Here is a 10,857-nt window from a genome sequence, read left to right as displayed (position 1 = left end):
AGCCTGTTGCTGTCACTCAATTGATTTACAAGAATATATTGTACCAAATTTTAACACATTATTCTTTTTTTTCTTTTTACTTCTCCCTCTCTTCCTTCCTCCTTCCCGCCCTTCTTTCCTTCCTTCCACCTTTGTTACCTCCAGCAGAGAGCTGTTTAGCACCTGCTGTGCCCCTAGGCCTGGCACATTGTGCTGGAATTTATTGAAATGAACGGAGCAAATGAAACTTCCTGTCCTATTATAGAACCTTCATTATTTTGTGGGTGGGTTAAAAACATAACAAAATATGTGTCTTAGTTACTTTTCTTGTTGCTGAGACAAAATCCCTGACATCCAAAGTTAAAGGAGGAAAGGTTTATTTAGCTCATGGTTTGTAGAGGTTTCAGTTCATAATCGGCTGGCTCCAAGGCAGGGTGGCTTGGCAGAGGGGTGTCACAGAGGAAAAACAGTTCATGCCAGCCAAAAGATAGCAAAGGAAGCAAGGGATGAGATAAGCCTCTTTCTGTCCCTTTTATCTTATCCAGGCTGCTTAGAGCGGATAGCACTCGCTCCATTCCAGTGCCCTTGATCCTAGCACTGCACCATGAATCAATCCCAGCGCCACACACTCTAGATCCAGCCAACCCTGCAAAAGCCCCACCTCTGCCTGCATGAAGCTTTGGGGGACATCTAAGACACAAGTCATAACAGTATGTTAGGTGGTTGATAAATGTTATGAAGGAAATTATAGGCTAGGTTGGGCACAGTGAATGTACAGGAAAGAGTTGGTACAGGTGAACAGAGCGGTCAGGGAAGGCTTCACTGCAGAGATCAGCAGCGAGGTGCTTGCTCTTCCTGGGGGAAAAGTAAGGGCAGAAGTCCTCAGGTGGGAGGGAATCTTCTTCCTGTGTTTGGAATGGTTGGTTTCATTGGCTTCCAGTAGGTAGGTTGTTATGACTTTACTATAATTACTAATGACAGTTTTATCACTTTGTTTACTAAAGATTTCTTTAAATTGACAGAATTTGTCTTGATATAATTTGGTTATTCTTTTTTTTGGTACCAGGGATCTAACTCCGGACCTTGTGCTTGTGAGGCAGGCAGCCACACCACTGAGCTAAATCCCCAGCCCAATTTGGTTATTCTTTAAAGGTCTTTGCCTCATAAATGAACAGACTTTTTGCAATTGAAATATTTCCTCTGCTTTTGAAAGGTCACCTTAAAGTGTTGCATTTGCTTCTTGCCTTGCAAGTCTAGATTATGTTCTTCCTAGATGCCAATTGAGGGTGTTTGTCCCCAATTTTTATTTCATTTTTCTTTTGAGTTTCATCTGTGTTGTCATTTATAAAGACATTGTTTCTGGTGTTTGTTCCTACATGTAAGACTACTTCAAATATTTTAAAATCTTTTTTAAGCTATGAATTTTTTCAGTTCTTAAACCATATTTTTATATATCCTTGAAGACTTCACATCATCTGTCTCAGTTGCCTTTAGGGTCCTCCAGTTCCTGGCTAGTCCCTTAACTGCCAGAACACAGGAGCAGAATTCAGATCAATTTATATCTTCACCAGATATAAAATTATCATGTTATCGATAAAGACTGGGCAATACTGAAGATTCCTGATGATTTCTCTGCTTTTAGCAATACATATTTTTTAAATCATACATATACAAGCTACAAAATACACAGGGTATATGTTTATTACTTGCCAGGATTTTAATCACTTCTAGTTAGGTGTTTAAAAAGATAAGATCGTAAATACATGCATTAGACCATGCTTAACTCTGCTACTATAATAAATGGGAATGCTGATAAATACAGGGAGATACATGAACAAAAAGCACAATGTGATTTGAATAGGTCCCCCTTCCCAGGCTTTTTACTGGAACATGATTCATGACTGTTTTATATTAATCTCTAAATGAAGTTTTGTTCCTTCCTCATACTTTTACAGTGTTATCTTTGCTGATGATAACATGAATTGCCAAAGGCCAGAGCATGTTTATATTGTGTGCCATTTCTCTGGCTGAGTGTATAGCCAGAACCAAATGGTAAATTAAGATTCCCAAAAGACAAGCATATTTGGCTCTATTATATTACTATGATGAAACTGCCATTAATACTCTTCTAATTGTTTTACTTTTATAGACATAAAATCAGTCCCCTTAGTGACTAATAAGAGGGTTTATTGATTTTGCTAAACATTATTCATTCCAGGCCTGTTCATATCAGCTTGTCCTGAACATATGCAAAAAGCCTGCAGTGCTGACACAGTGCAAATTAACTTCATGGAGAAATGAGAGTGAAGAATTGTTTATAGCTGCAGTCCCATCGAATACAGAATATTAAAAATAGGGCAGTAGACTCTCTACAGAGCCATTTATTCCTAGATTAGGGTCTCAGATGGCTTTTTCATGGAAACTTGCCATTGATGTTCTGCCCAAGTCATTAACACTTACAGAGTAAAAAGGCCAGCCTTACACATTCACACTGGCTGTGACCCTGAGTTAGGGTGGTTTCAGCCCAAGGGTCTGTGAGTAACTAGAATGAATAGCTCTGATTGATACAGGATAAAACAGTTTAATGATAATTACTGGTCATTTCATTCCTTCTCTGACTCAGAAAAGGAGATAAGACAGGCAAAGCCATTTATGATTGTTTTTGTCACTAACTACAGTCATGCATTCCCTGCTTCCTGTAATAGCCTGAGACAAACATGCTGTTTACTTTCATTTAACTTTAGAAGAGAAGCAAAGGGAAGCCACAGTCTACTAGCAGGGCTTTCGCCATGGAGTCTTCTTCAGTTTCTTAACAAAATCATTCTTGAAAGTAGAGGATGGTTCTCAGCCTCAGCACTTACTGTTTTGTACCAGATAATTCTTTGCTTAGGGGGCCTGGCCTGTTTAACAGCACCCATGACCTGCATCCCAAAGATGATAGCAACGGCCTCTCCAAAAAGTCCTGACAGTCAACTGTCAGGAGGCGCAGAACTCCTGCCTGGCCTCTACCCCCAGCTGGGCTGCTGAGCCTTCTTGTTTTTTGTTGCTTCTAAAGAGCTGCTGGTAACCATGTGAAAATATAACAGGACGCTCATTTCAGCAACATAGACAAAGTTGGACAAGATCACCAGCTCATTAAAAAGAACTGGGCCATGCAGAGTTCAACACAGTAGTATTTACAGGTTGAAAATTAGGTCAATTTAAAACAATTTGAGGGCTCAATTCAGAACATAAATTTTCAATGTTGTTTTATATCAGCCTTCAAAAGTAAATATTTTTCCCTGGAATGAAAACTGTCAAGTTGGGAAAACTGGTTGAATGGGTAATTCTTTGAGGTGCCTGAACTAAACTTGGATTTCCTTCCCACATGGAGATCCATTCGTTTCTTAGGAATAGACTTGGAGAGACCCTCAGACACACTATATAGTTCAGTGAAGTTTTTTCTTGCCCTTCACTTGGACAGTTGAAAATGAAGTGAAAGGAAACAAGCCAGAATCTGTGAATAGAAAGTGAAGGTCCCCAACATCATGGTGAGTGCAGAGCTCTGGTACCACCTATGGGCCTGTGCAGGTTCCGGTCCAGGTGTAAGGTCCAATCAAATGATACTGACCCTTGGCCACCTGATGTGACGAGTCTCTCTGGAATGGCAAAACACTGAGGTGGAATGACATTCATGACTCGAGTTTGTAGCAGACCTGGCGAATGATGGCAGCACCTGCTCTCCAGGTGGGTAGGTGGGTCTGAAGGAGACCTCACAACCTTCTCAGTGCAGTTCTCCAGGCAGCCCCTGGAAAAAGAAGGTGGACATTCAGAATAAAACCTGTTTTCCTGCTTCTGCAAAAAACTAAGTCATTCAGCCCCCAAGCTGGGTTTGAAATTAAACCAGGGCTTTACTAATGCTAGGCAGTGACATACATGTTTTTGAAACAGGGTTTTGCTAAATGTTCCAGGCCGGTCTCAAACTGGCAATTTTCTTTCCTCAGCCTCCCTCCTAGAATCACAGGCATGCACCACCACGCCCAGCTAGAAACTAGGTTCTTGAGTAACAAAGTAATGATCCTCTAGCTTATAAGACCCCCTACTTCACATTTTCTAGCCAAGAGACTTTATGCACTTTAAAGTAATTGTTACCCTTCAGTCAAAAAGCTTGGAAAACAGAATCATTCATATATATATATATATATATATATATATATATATATATATAATATAGTTTGTTTGTTTGTTGTTTTGTCTTGTTTTTTGGTACCGGGGATCGAACTCAGGACCTTGCCCTTGCAAGGCAGGCCCGGTGCCACTGCCCTAAATCCCAGGCCCCAGAATCATATATTGACATATCTTTCTACTGACTGGTGGAGGGCCGTTATTCTGCCTACTGTAACATTCAACAGAAATTTCTTTTTGCTATATAAAAATAGCAAATGTAGCAATGGTGTAAAAATATTGCTATGGTTTATAGCTGGTATAATATGTAATAATGATAATGTAGTATTTACAGTGCACTAACTTGTTCTAAGCACTTCACATTCATTTAATTCTCATAGCTTAATTACTATTCCCATTTTAGAATTGACAAAATGGAGATGCAGTGTCTTAGTCTGTTATGTGCTGCTATAACCAAATTACCACAAGCTAAGTAATTTCTAAATTGCTTATTTGGCTTGTGATTCTTGACCTGGGAAGTCCATGATTGAGGAGCTGTAGCCAGTGATTTGCTTCTCTATCAGAACGAGGTGGAAGGCATCATATGGGTAAGAGAGAGAGAAGAGGGCTGGACTCATCTGTGTGTCAGGAGCCCACTCCTAAACTAACTGACCCACTCCTATAATAACAGCATTAAACCACTTATGAGGGCAAATCTTGTGACCTCGTCACCTCTCAGCATTGCTACAATGAGTATTAACTTTCAGCCCATAAACTTTAAGTCCATAGTACAGAGGTAAATTAATTTGCCCAAGTTTACACTGTCAAGTGACAGGGACAGGATTGAGAACCACTGTGCCATGCTGCTTCAGAAAAAAGGGTCCTGGGCTGGAGATTTAGCCCAGTGGCACCTCACCTGCCTGGCAAGCACAAGGTCTTGAGTTAGATCCCTGGTTCTGCAAAAAAAATTTTAAAAAAGAAAAGAAAAAGGGTCCTAAGCTCCCTGGGTAATTAACAAGACCAAACTTATTTTCCTTCCCTAAAGAAAAGTGGACCTGTGACTTACAAACTCAATCAGTTCCTGAGGGAAGGTTGGTTGTAAGTTAATACAGCTGAGATCTGGATGCTTACTTGGGTACATGCTATAGATAACAAGAGGCAGATGACTCTTCCATTAATGTAATTAACCCAAGTTGTTCATATGTCAGGCTGGTCGTAACTCGGTACCTTCTCAGGTTTGAATGAGAGAAACAGTCGTGAGACAAAGTCTCCCTGAGCCAGGTATCAACCCTTTTTACTCCACTTCTGGACCAGCATTCTGAAACCCTGAAAGAGCTCAGTGCATAGCTCACACAGGTTGCTACAGTGGCCCGCCTTGGTTTCTTGGGTACTCTTCTGTATACATCTGTCAACCATACAAGAATACAAGAGTTGAGCTTGATGAGAACTGGTGCTTGGTTTTCAGAGGCTTGTGGAGAAAGCGTATGCTTGGGTGAGTCTGGCAGAGACTCACATGTGGCCCTTGAACAGTCACTCTTACAGTTCTGGCAAAGCATTTTCAGTGTAGACTTTTAATTATCTCCATATGACATCGTACTTCTTGTCCCAGAGGATTCATGAATAAATTAGAAAAAATGATGCTCAAACCACAACTTTCAACTGTTTTCCCATAACCAGCTCTTCCCCCGGTGTATTTTGTGTGTTCTGATGGAAGAGGGTAATATATGAAACATACTTATTTTCAAAATAAAAATATTTTAACTCCAATTTATGTAAACTTATACTGGATCTGGGTTTTTTGCTTTAGTGACAGGAGCCTTAAAAAAATAAATAAGCTAATTTTTTTCTTGGCTTCTGTTCCAGATGGCAGGTACCAGGGGCAAGATAAGCTAATTGACTCAAAAATTCACATAAGGGTGGCCAGAAGTAGTGACCCAAGGCATTCTGGTCCCATTCAGTCACTAAAGAACTGCAGATGGAAAAGAGAAGGTGGTCCCATCTCCCCACCACTGTCTAGAAAAGGTGGTCCAACCACCCACCTATCCTGCTATGTCAGATAGGAATTTTCAAGGTTCCTCTCAAGGGTGATGTTTGGCAGGTGAGGAAGATAAATGTGAGTACCAGACCAGCAGGATGAGTTTTCAGCATGAATGTCATGGAGAGGGAGAGTGTGTCTAGCAAGGTGGCTGGGTCAGTTGGGTGTTTCCACCTGCATGTGGCAGAATCCATGACTCACAAGGCCAAGCCAGGGATAGAGTGGGCCCCGGACATTGTCCAGCCAGCTACTGCCTCTGCTTCTCTGAAATACTCTGTGTTCATTCCTCCCTGGCTTTCTCCTTCCTGTTCATGGCCACAGGTGTTCCTGAAGACTGCTCCAGGGACATCAGTATCCTTGGGGCTGGACAGCACCTTTCTGTATCTCTCTTAGGGAGAAGAAACCTTTCTTGGTTTCTTCCTTGGTCCCAGCTGGGCAACATGCTTATCCTAAATCATCCCCAGTGAGACATGGAAATCATCACCGTGATTTCCTCAGGCCACAAAAGATGAGGCCAGGCCCCTGGATCATTCATGGAAAAGTGGACCTTGGCTCCGAATTAGGGTACTAATAGGGTGAATACAGCATGTGATGAGTGTTTTGTTTCCCAAAACATACATCTTTCTTCTAGTCAAAAAGGATTAGTAGATTTTCCTGCAGTCCTCCCTAGTGCTCCTGCCTGCATATGAGATGGGTCTAGGTGGGAGGTGGCAATTATCTGTGTTCAAGCAGAACTCAGCCACTTGGTTACACCTGATTCTCCCTTATGAATCTTGCAGTTGGGCAGAATTAGCATAGTGAGACATATGACATTGAGTTTCACTGATCATCCAAGGGAGTAAGAAAAGATGATTCAAAAACCTGCTGTATTTCTTTTTCCTCTTCCATGACACTGTTGAGTAGGACTCTACTGGTGGGAACAGAAGGGACATTCAAGGTAAGAGTCCACTCATATTTGACTTAGAATAAACTATTAATTCCTTTAAAGCAGAGTTGTTATTTTACTTGAACATTACATATTCCCTAACCCCCGCCCCCCCGAAAAAACCCAAAGCAACAAGAGGGAAAAAAAATCACCTTAGGGAAAAAAATTTACAAAATATCTGTAAAAGACATTTTTTTAAAAGATGTAAGTAGAAAGAGGCTAGGAGTGTAGTGTGGTGTAAAGGATTTGTGGAGTATGTGTAAAACTGTGATTTTAATCCCCAGCATGAGAGAGAGAGAGAGAGAGAGAGAGAGAGAGAGAGAGAGAGCGCACCTGATCTACCTTCTTTCCAAAACAAGTAACATCCTCTGGAGAGAAAAAGAAAGTTGACCACTCTTACAAGAATGGAAGGGGTGGGGCCTGGAACGTTAGGAAGGGCATGTCTTGGGCCCTGGTATACAAAAAGTAGGAAGGAGAAAGGACTGATTAGGCCACCAGCTAAGCAGAGACTCTTCCATATCAGGAATAAGGGAGATTCCTTGAGGAGAAAGAGCAACCAGGTTTATTTTTAGAGGCACTGATTTAGAGTTACTAAAGTATTGAAGCTGAGAAGGAGCCTTCTCCAAACTCAAAACTGTTGCTGGGAGAAAAGTAGCTGGGGAACCCCTGGGTATTCCAGTTGGATGGGGAATAATCCTCTTTACCTTTGCACTCCCCGTGCACAGAGAGCAGAGCAGAGACTTTGCCTGGGAAGGAAAAAGATTAAGGATGGGCCCCAATTTCCTGCCTCCCCACCCCGTGCTTACTAGGGGAAGAAGAAAACCTAAGTGGTCCCCTGCGCTACGCCCTGTTTGGCTGAAAGGTTAGCTAGTGTCCCCCCAGCAAACCCAGTGTCTGGAAACCATTGTGTGTGTGGGGTCCAACTCCTTCAAAAAAAGGAATTTTGAAAGTGAATGAGCGGTATGTGAAGCAGAATTCATCCAGTAAATGCTTCCTGAGTGCCTACTGACAGTCAAGTTTTCCTAGGGACAGAGAGCCCAGACATGGCCCTCTCACCCCTTATAGACGGAGGCACATCTCTCCCCTTCTTGGGAGAAGCCACTTGTCACTCTGGAACTGAAAAAAGCAAAACTGCAGACCTGCTATTGGCTGAGAAAATTTGCTGTGGAGCTGCCGAGCACTTGCTTTGGGGCTCTGCTGTGAAAACTAGTGAATGTGGAGCCTGGTATGCTCAGCCTCAGACCCCCCTCCCCACCGTGCCTGTGTGTCTCTCTTCCCCTTCCTCCCCTTCCTGTACAAAGATGTTCTGGATCTTATGAACAATTTGGTGACCAGACTGTCCTCCAGTCAGGCTGCCTCCCAGCTGAAGGGTGGAGCAAGGATGAGTCAGGGAGTGGGCCCAGGAGGCAGCTCAGGGAGGCCCCTGACCTTGGCGGTGCTGTGAGCTCAGGCCTAACGGGCCACTGAGGAGTACCCAGAGGCAGGAAGGTGAGGTGACTCATCCCCACCCCTCTCTCAGAGTCTGGCAGGAGTCGCTATCCCTGTCTGAGGTTGAACAAGCCAGATAAGAAGTGAAAGAGAGCTGCACAGCAGAGTTTCCAGGTGCCTCTGAGCAGCCAGCCTGCTGTGGATGGTTTCTGTGGATGGTTTCTGGCTGAGTCTTCTTGCTGCAGCAGTGCCACTTCTGGAGGCCTGTGGGGCTGGCAGACGTTCCACTGACTCTGGCGGGGACAGGTGTGCTAAGGGTGTGTAGGTGCCCGAGCCAGCCACACTGCCAGGTCAGGTGGAGGGACTTCTTTGCACCATGCAGTGGAGGAAACTGATGAACTGGTACTGAGTATGAGTGGGATATTCTCCTGGAAGGCTGAGCATCGCTAACCTTGTTCCACTCCTTGCAAGCAGCTGCATGGCCTCTGCAGCTCCCTCCCAGTGCTTAGCAGGGCTCACCTGGCTATTTCTGGCCTTCCAGTGTGCCTTAGTCACAGGGCCAGGGATTTTGCTCAGTGGCACCGTGCTTGCAAGGGTAAAGTCCTGAGTTCATCCCTGGTACCAAAAAAAAAAAAATTAGAGATGTCAGAGTCTTTTCCACTGTAAATAAAAGAAACCTATTCAAATTTAAGAAAAACAAACAAATTAATGCAAGAGCACACGGGTTCTCATAGAAACAAAAGTGGGACAGTGGGATGTGTGGCCAAGCTCGAAGGACCTGGAACCTCTGAGCTCTTTCGGTGCCTTGGGCAGCCTCTCTGTCTCTCTCCCTCTTCTGTCCACTAACTCTCCTCCTCTGCCTCATTCTTTCTCTCTGCTTGCTAACTCCCTCTGATTCTTCAAGCACATGACACCCCCTGACTGGCAGTACTGCCTAGCATCCCTTAGTTCAAATTGCAAATTTGAGAAATGGAGAAATGGAAATGGTTCTGCTGGAGTCCAAGGCGCCAGCAGGGTCCGGCAGGACAGGATGAACTTGCTTGGTGAGCAAGGAGAGGCGAGGGGTGAGGAGTGGGACTAGGATACCAGAAGGCCTCCTGGTTCAGGCTTATTTTAAACAGTCCTATACTGCTGCCACCTAACCCCTTTGTCCAAGGGAGATTTATGGCCAAAAACAGAAGCTCATTCAAACCAGCTTAGTTGTGAAGAAGGCTTACTGAAAGCTCATAAGACTGTCTCCTAATATCTGAGGATAGAAAGGGAACTGGCAGGTCACAGTGATGGTCTTTAAAAAAACCCCAAATCTCTCTGGAGTATCACATAATCTCTTTCCTCTACTTCTCTTTGTGCAACAGTCCCCTTCTGCTCCTGTTGACAGACTATTTCTACTTCCTTAGGGCTTGCCCACTCTTTTAATTCATTGTGGCTTGGAGTTGCTATGGCACTCAGTCTAGTGCAATTTTCACCATCATTTAACTGGCTAAGATTTTCACATACCAAGTTTTTGTGCCAAGTGCCATGGATTTCTGTCCCTGGAATAACCAAATGTGGCTGGGCCAGACTTGGGAAGGATTGGTCCAAGATAGGAAATTTCAAGTGTTTTAGGAGCTCTGTGCCCAAAATTGGGTGAGAGGGAAAAGACCAAATACACATTTTTAATATAGTAAAAATGGAATTTTTCCCCTTCTAAGTCTTTCTTATCTTCTTTACCCTATTTCTCTCTGTATCATTTATACATCTGATGTGTTATGTATTTGTATAATTGCTTATGGTTTTCTCCTCTCATTAGTCTGTAAGCCTGGTAAGGGAAGGGACTCAGGCTCTTTACTGTTGTCTCTAGCACCAGAATAGTGTTGAGCCTACAACAGGCACTGCATAAATGTTGCCAAACGAGCAAGTGAATGTCACATAAGAACTCAGGAAGGATACCACTGGCTCATCTCCATTTAAAATTCACCTTACCCACAATCTCTGGAAGGTTTTATTATTTATAATGAACTTCTTCAGACTATACCTGAGTTTGTGCTTCTGAGGTGATTCTTAGAAAGGCTAAGATAGCACCAGGATGGGAGCTGGTCCCCAGAGGCACCAACCACATGATTAGTGAAGGGGAAGAGCGGAGATTAAGCTCAGTCACCAATGGTCAATGCCTCAATCAATCCTGCCTCTGTAAAGGAATTTCAACTAAAAATGTCAGTATCGAAGTGCAAGGAGATTCTGGGTTGGTGAAGACATGGGTGTCCTGAGAAGTGGCCTGGACCCCCATGCCCATATATCCTATATCTCTTTTTCTTGGATTCATGGGTTTTATCCTTCATAGTAAATCTGTAATTTTAAGTATCACTCT

The sequence above is a fragment of the Heterocephalus glaber genome, unplaced genomic scaffold, assembly GCF_053883595.1.
Source record: "Heterocephalus glaber isolate CG9 unplaced genomic scaffold, H.glaber_assembly_v1.0 deba00001463, whole genome shotgun sequence".
In the NCBI taxonomy this organism is placed as follows: domain Eukaryota; kingdom Metazoa; phylum Chordata; class Mammalia; order Rodentia; family Bathyergidae; genus Heterocephalus; species Heterocephalus glaber.
This window is presented reverse-complemented; position numbering follows the sequence as displayed.